We start from the raw sequence: 7,625 nt of genomic DNA on the forward strand, positions 1-7,625 counted from the left end.
CACCTCCACTGCTCACCTCCACTGCTCACCTCCACTGCTCACCTCCATTGCTCACCTCCACTGCTCACCTCCATTGCTCACCTCCATTTTTCTACACACACTCATTTGACTGAATCTATTACCAAAGGCTGTTGATAGTTTAAGAAAAATGGAAGGTGTTCATCTCTGGCAAAGAGTCCCAATTTATAACATTGGTGGTTACCAAGCTGACATCGCCAACTTAGTTGGGAACAGTCGAGCGTAATCCCTGTGTGGCTGTTAATTTAGTCAAATTGAATTCCTTTCATGTAACGGAAACATCTCAGACTAATTAGCCAATTCCTCAATGTGCTGGCCTTGGTTTAGAGTCTCATCTTCTGGGTGCATCCTCACTCTAACTTCTTAAAGCAAACACCACAAAGCACTGGACTCTGTCTTTGCCTAAATTTCACATCTATACTTCAAGCCAGACCCTCAAAATTACTAATGTTTATAATCAAAACCAGAGTCTAGTCAGTGCCTGAACACTAAGACTGAGTTTTGTTTTTCTAGCTGCATTTCCAATGACAAAATGTTGAAGGCGTTTGTTTCCTGGCTGTCCCCAGGAGACATGCTAAGACAAGAGAACAGACTTACAGCATTGTTGTTGCAGAAAGAAGTCAACCCCTCAGAGTGGTTCTATGATTCTCAAGAAATCAAATCGCACACTTCCCATTTTGGCATTTTATTAAGACTAGTGATTTTCAAATAGAAAAATGAAAGAAAGGAAAAAAGTGCTATTTTTTGTCTGCTAGTTCTTGAAGTTGGCTCTGGGTTTTCTAAGTTTCTGAAGGTTTGTATTTTCCAAGTTTTCTACATGTTCCAAAATACTACAAGGCATAGATAAGGGACTGTCTCAGTTATGTCATATCTTAGTTAAGATTACTATTGCTATGGTGAAACACCATGACCAAAAGCAAGCTGGGAGGAAAAGGTTTGTTTTGCTTGCACTTCCACATCATACAGTCCATCCCTGAAGGGAGTTAGGACAGGGAACTCAAACAAGACAGAAACCTGGAGACAAGAGCTGATGCAGAGACCATGGAGGAGTGCTGCTTACTGGCTTGCTCCTCATGGCTTGCTCAGTTTACTTTCTTATAGAACCCAGAACCACCAAGCCCTGGGATTGCTCCACCCACAGTGAACTGTGTCCTCCTACATCAGCCACTAATCAAGAAAATGCCTTACAGCCTAATCTTATGGAGACATTTTTTTGTTTTTCAATTATGACTCCCTCCTCTCTGGTGACTCTAGCTTGCATCAAATCGGCAGAAACCTAGCCAGCACATGTCCCAAGGCACAGGCAGCCCTCAACTTCATCTTGGTAGTCCCGAGCCCCTGTGATCCGAGTTTTAGTCGGTTGTGGCCCCGTCCTTCCACCTTGCGCTTGAAACTGCATGTCTCTACACGAAAGCTTCCTCTACAGGGCCATGGTAAAAATAGGACTTGGTTTTAGGACGCAAATCAAATTTGGTTAGTTTAGCGTCAGTGAGCAAACGCTGGGACTGTACACACAACTTGCGTCACAACTTGCGATTCCCGGCTTTGCCATCAGTCAGTCCGATGGGTCCTCCTCCTCCTCCCCGGGAAACACTCTGTGCTTGTCAAGCTGGCTCCTTCCTATCAGCAGCTCAGAGGTGGGCAGCTCTCCGCTCAGTCTGGGAAATGGGATCTTGAATCATTGCAGAGGTATGAGGAGGTTACATGTGACCAGCAGCGATAGAGGTATTCCACCAGCCTCCAGGGATGTTGGTCTCCTTGCTGCAGTGAAATTCAGCATGTGAGCTTTGGGGTGGAAACTGATCTTTTTAATTCCTGCTTTCATTGGGTCATTGTCACCTTTGAAAAATTCAGTGCTTAGTTTCTACGGAGTTTGTATGGAGAGCCGAGGACACGTTGCTCTTCTACGGGAAAACTATTCTCACTTACTTATTGTTAACTAGCCATTTATTGCGTATACTGAGGGACCAGGTAGACTATATGTTTCCAAAATAATCCCAGTTAAAGAAAATGTGATGTTTTCTGTGAAGGCAATTTATTGACTTTATGTTCAATCTGGTCTTAATGCCAGCGACTCTTGCCTGTATGTTTCCAGATGTGTACACAGGCCACTTGAGCTAGAGTGGATGCTCCTTTTAGCCCCCGTTTAGCCAGTTAGACGTTTGTGTTTTAGACAGAGTCTCACTGTGTAGAGCAGGCTAGCCTTGAACTCACGGAGATCCGCTTGTCTCTGTCTGCTGATTAAAGGGTATGCCACCACGCCTGCCTTTTCTAAATACTCCGTTGCTGTAGATCTCATTTTAACTGTAGTAGGAAGCTTGGTAGGTAGTTAAACTAGGTTCTACCTTGAACTTGGAAACTGCAGCCCTTCTCCAGGAAGATATGTGAACAGATGAAGACTTGGCCTGTCCAGTAGAAGGTAAGTGGCCCTTCCAGACAGCCTGCTTCCTCTGATGGAGGATGAAGAGGATGTAGGAAGTGTACATCATTCTGAAAGCCTTGCTTCTGCTCATGGAGGCCTCCAGAATAAGTTTTGTCACACATCAAGGAAAAAAATCTACTGCCTAGCAGTGACAAACCTTTGTGTCCAATCTGCATAGTGTCTAGAGTCAGTCTGCAGTCTGGAAAGGGGTGGGGTTACCCCCAAGACAGTGTGCCTACGTGCCTACGTGGTCAGACAGCAGAGTGCTGGCGGTGCCATATTTCTATGGCCTTACACTATGGTGGTCTCTCTTTCTTAGTTCTTGGTGGTCCTGTTCTTTGTACCCCTGTTACTCCACAAGGCCCTTCATTTCTGAGAAGACAAGCTGTGGCTTCATGCCATACCTCCTGGACTTCATGGAGATCAAGAAGGCTGCCCTTGAGACCGTGCTCCTGAGATAGACAAGGGAGCACTCATGCCTTGGGTGTGGTGGTGAGACAGGATCTCACTATGTAGCCTTGGGTTACCAGGAACACATTTTGAGCTGTGTTTCTATACAGGATAGATGTTTGTCCCGCTTCATGTAGGGTATGGACAAGGTCCTCGTTCTCATCAAGATTACATAGGTGAGGTGTGATCTGCCATCCACTTCTTCAGGTCTTTCTGGGTATCTTTTCCTGGGACCACCAAGCCAGGCTGTTTCTTTGCAGGATTTAGCTCTGGCCTTCCCAACCTTGCTCCTGAAGTCAGCTGCAGAGCCTGGAGAAGGACTGGGGACTACCTGGGATGGCAACATCTAGACCCTGCACACTCCACATCCAGTGTGGTCCAGTCTGAGCATCACGAGGCTCTGACCAGCAGCAGGTCCTGCAGCAAGAGAGCCAGCCTCACTGTCTCCTGGGAGTTTTGCTAGAGTGTATGTGGCTTTGCACAGCATAGTCAGTAGGCTTTGGTTGGGCAGCAACAGCAGGCTCTCAGGGGGTAGAACTGGGACAGAAAGCGGCCTCCCTTCCAAGCCAGTTTTACTTCACTCTCAGGGTTGTTGATGTTCAAGTCCAAGTACATGGCTCAGAAGCCCCAGCATGCTGGTGTCTGAGTTGTCGCCAGATAGTGGAGGCCTAGCATTAGCATTGGGGTCAGAGACACACATCCTATCTCCCTTAATCTTATAATGAGTCCCTTCTGGTTAGGGAGTCCCTTGGGGGTCATTGTGAAGCCAGTACCAGTTATTGTAATACTTAGAAGGCTGGTGTAACACGTGCAACTTCTGGACTCAAACAGCAAGGAATCAAATCCCAGTTCCCCCTCATTGTCACAGGGCCTGCTGATCAGGGAATGCATGCTGGGGCATGCACAGATCTTTATCTTTTCTTTGTGAGACCCTGGGCAGATTGTATACTTAGGATAGCCTGGGTTCTTCAGCCATAAAGCACAGACAGGGCTGCAGCGTGCTGTGAGCTGTGGAATGTGAAGGGAGCACCTCGCACTGTGTGTGGCAATCGGGAGGCACCCAATAAATACAGGCTATCACCACGCAATGATACTTATTTAATAAGTAAGGAGTTGGGGGTTTTATTGGAGGCAAAGTAAACACGTCTGCTTCTTAGTCTCCCGTCCCTCTGGGAAGCCAGACCAAGTTCATAAATGTGGAAGACCACATCCACCTGGTGGCCGCATCCCCCGCCCCCATCTCTCATCAAGAACCTGGAGGAAATGAAAAGGCTTGTAATTCATAAACTAAGGCTCCTCGAGGGGGGCTGGGGGGGGGCAGGAGCGGGCAAGCACACACTTGGGGGTGTTACACAGGTGACTCAAAAACAAAGCAGGACTTTGTCCTGTGGTTTGGCTTGGCTTTTTGTCATAATATTGAATTAATTTTGAAATTTCTAATAAAACATTAGAGAAAAGTGTGAACTGTTTGCATCTTATAGCAAAATGACCAAAAGAGGTTGCAGGGGGCGTCTGTACTCTTTTAAAGGTAGCAGAGCTCAGGAGTGTGACAGGCATAGGGAGATGTTCCCCAGCACCCGTTGCCACTGTTGACACTCAGCCATCCTCAAAGTGGCAGTGGCAGGTGGAGCCTTTAATGTCTGCCTAATTGGAAAAAGCTGGCCCTTGCACAGGGCTCTCTGTGTTCCTGAACTTTTCTTCTTACTTTATAATGCTAATGAACGGACCCTTGGGCAAGCACTCTCGCTGACGGGGGAAACCCCGTGCCTCTTGTCATCTTTGGGTTTTCACAGTTAACTGCTCTTGACCTCTAGGACATGAGACATGGACACATCTGAAGAGGTCCACGGGCCAGTCTGGCTGAAGAAAACTCCTAGTGACTCTTTCTTCCTACTTCAACTGTTTCTGTTCCACCGACTAAATAAAATCTGAGAAGTTAATAAAAGCGAAACACGTGTGTAGAACAGTGCCCCAGTGTCTGGCTTATTGAGTAGTTACAGGCCGAATCTGAACAATTACAGTGCAGAACATTACCACCTCTACCCAAGGACTCCATCCTCCTTCCTTGTACTGAACCTCCCCAGGTGAGCTGAGGGCTTTCCCACGAGCCTGGGTTTCCCCAGCACTGAATTGTACTTGATTTTGAACATTATATTTGAACTTGGAGAGGGGGTGAAGCACATCTCTGGGTAAGCCTGTGTGGACAATTCCAGCAAGGATAGATGAAGGGTGAAGACTTCCCCTGAATGTGGATAACATCTAATAATGTAGGACCCTAGATGGAATAAAGGGTGGGGTGGGGCGGGGTGCCGGCCAACCCAGGATTGGGTTTCCATGCTTCCTAGCTACCTCGATGTGAACTGCTCTGCTGTCACACACTCCCCACCATGAGGACCTGAGACCTTTGAGATCTTGAGTCAGTATCAGTCTTCCTCCTTAGGTTGCTTGTTGAGGGCGTGGGTGCGGGGAGCATTTTTATTACAGTTGAGAAAGGTAAGCAATGCAGACAGACCGTTAACCCTGGATGTATTGTGTGAGGTCAGTGGGCAGGGTCACTGGTGTATGACACCCACTTGGTCATCTTTGATAACTGAAACCATCTCTGCAGAGGTGGGCACGTGGCCCCTGACAGGATTGGTCCCAGGGATAGGCATATGACCTAAGCCAGCAAGTTGGGATTTCCCAGCGAGAAAGGCAGTAGGTGTTTCATTCCCTCATGGGCAGCGATGTGTCCTAGCAGATTCCTGAGTCAGGCTGTCTGTTCTGTCCTTGCCGTATCGTTGACCAGTTGTGAGATCTGGCATGGGTTATTTACTTTCCCTTAATCTCGTCTCCTCGTGCTTGAGTGTGATTGTTCCATCGGGTCAGAAACTAAACGAGTCCCTGGAACCATGCCAGGAGCAATTGCATAAGTGTACTTTTATTCTGGACTCAGAGCAATGAAGATGTCAGGCTAGGCTGAGGTGCCCTGCATACTGCTTACAAGATGAGCACTGAGGCTGCGTTGGCATGCTACCATCTCAATATCCATCATGCCTCTGAATCGCTGCCATTCCCACTGCCTGACCTGTCAGCTTCCCTTTCATTCCAACAGAAAACACCCATTTCTCTCTCATGGAAAGGAATGGACCAATGTCCTTTGAGGTGGCCTTCCCACACATTCCCAGGTAGACACATCCTCATCCCACAGCTTGCAGAGCTGCCCCTGAATGGTTCTGGGGGGTGGGAGGGTGTGTGTGTGTCACGGAGGGTGGGAGGGTGTGTCTTTGTAGTGTAACAGTTTCCTCCTATATCCGAGCCATTCCATCCTGCAAGGAAGCTTCCTTAGTCAGGAAGGTAAACAAATCAAATGAGCTTCAGGACACTGACCAGATTCACTAGGCCCCTCCCTGCCAGAGTAAGCAGAACCAAACTACAAAGAAGACAGAAAAGAAGAGGACTCTGAGACCAGACCAGCTGCCTGACAGTGGCTGAGACCAACTGACACCTGGAAAAGACAGTCTCCCGCCTGCTGAGCTGCCTGCAGGCTGTACAGTGAGCTCCAGGTCCCGACCCCCCTCAGCTTTTGTGAGCTGTCATTCACGTTGTGATGGGCTTTGGTGATGCAGCTTCCTGTGAGTCATTTCTCCTCCTGTAAGAAACCCCTCACCCATATTCCTACGTGTAACCCCAACAAATCTCATTGGCCTACCAAGCTGGACTTCGATGGTATCTGTCCTTTTGGTCTGTTGTGGGCTCCCTATCTGGTGTGAGTCGATGTGAGTGTTATTATCTTCCCAGGAAAAGTTTTGTCACACAACAGTTATCTGCAGAACTCCTAGGGCAGTCTCCCAAGACATCATGTGCCCTGTTTGTTCTGTTGGCATTTAGAGCTTAGTTATAAAAGCCTGGGCTGTACTGGAAGATGTAGTTGAGGGGAAGAGGAGAGTTAGAAGAGAGAGAGGGAGGGAGGGAGGGAGGGAGGGAGGGAGGGAGGGAGGGAGGGAGGGAGGGATAGAGAAAAGGGGAGAGAGAGAAAGAGAGAGAGGAGGAGGAAGATGATGAAGACAAAGAAGGAGGAGGAGGGGAAGAGGAGAAGGAGGAGGAGGAGGAAGAAAAATGAAGGACTGGTTCCACTTAGTTGAGGAGGTGAAAATTAACAAATTGTTGGCCCGTAAATGAATGCACGTGTATTTAAAAATTTTTATGTGTGATGAAATAAGAAATATATACCCCCTGCCACCCCCCAGCAATGGACAAAGAGACACCTTGTTGGTGGTATTGCTCCTATATTAGTCAGTGGCAGCACAGATGGCAGTCCTTTGTTCATCCTAGCTTGGTGAACAAAGCTGTCTTATGCCTAGGACACATAAAAATCAAACAGAATCAAATCCTAGCAGCGCAGTGAAGAGGAGGACAACAGACAGAAACGTGTGTTCTGCCGTGCCACACAGTGTGGGCTAGGAAAGATGCCACAGACCTGCCCTCCATCTCTCACTGGCGGGCCGTAAACACACAAGGCCCCACCAGCAGTAGCCATGTGGCACAGTGAGGGAGGAGGAAGTCAGATAGAGACCTGTGGACCGCCCGGATATCCACAGTCCTGTGCTGGCAGAGGATGTTACTCAGCGGCCTGTCAAGCCACGTGGCCAGCCTGCAGCCATGTGTGTAATGTGTGAGTGTGTGGTGCTCAGATGGGAGAGAGTGGAGCAGCTTGAGTATTATGAAGAGAGATGGAGCTGGAGACTCAAGAGTG

General features: G+C 48.1%; 1 pseudogene; it reads left to right on the top strand.

The window, feature by feature from the left end:
* The first annotated feature begins 7,111 nt into the window (after positions 1–7,111).
* Positions 7,112–7,242, top strand: LOC114626107 (annotated as a pseudogene).
* Positions 7,243–7,625: the final 383 nt, after the last annotated feature.

Source organism: Grammomys surdaster, unplaced genomic scaffold, assembly GCF_004785775.1.
Source record: "Grammomys surdaster isolate TR1022 unplaced genomic scaffold, NIH_TR_1.0 227, whole genome shotgun sequence".
NCBI lineage: Eukaryota > Metazoa > Chordata > Mammalia > Rodentia > Muridae > Grammomys > Grammomys surdaster.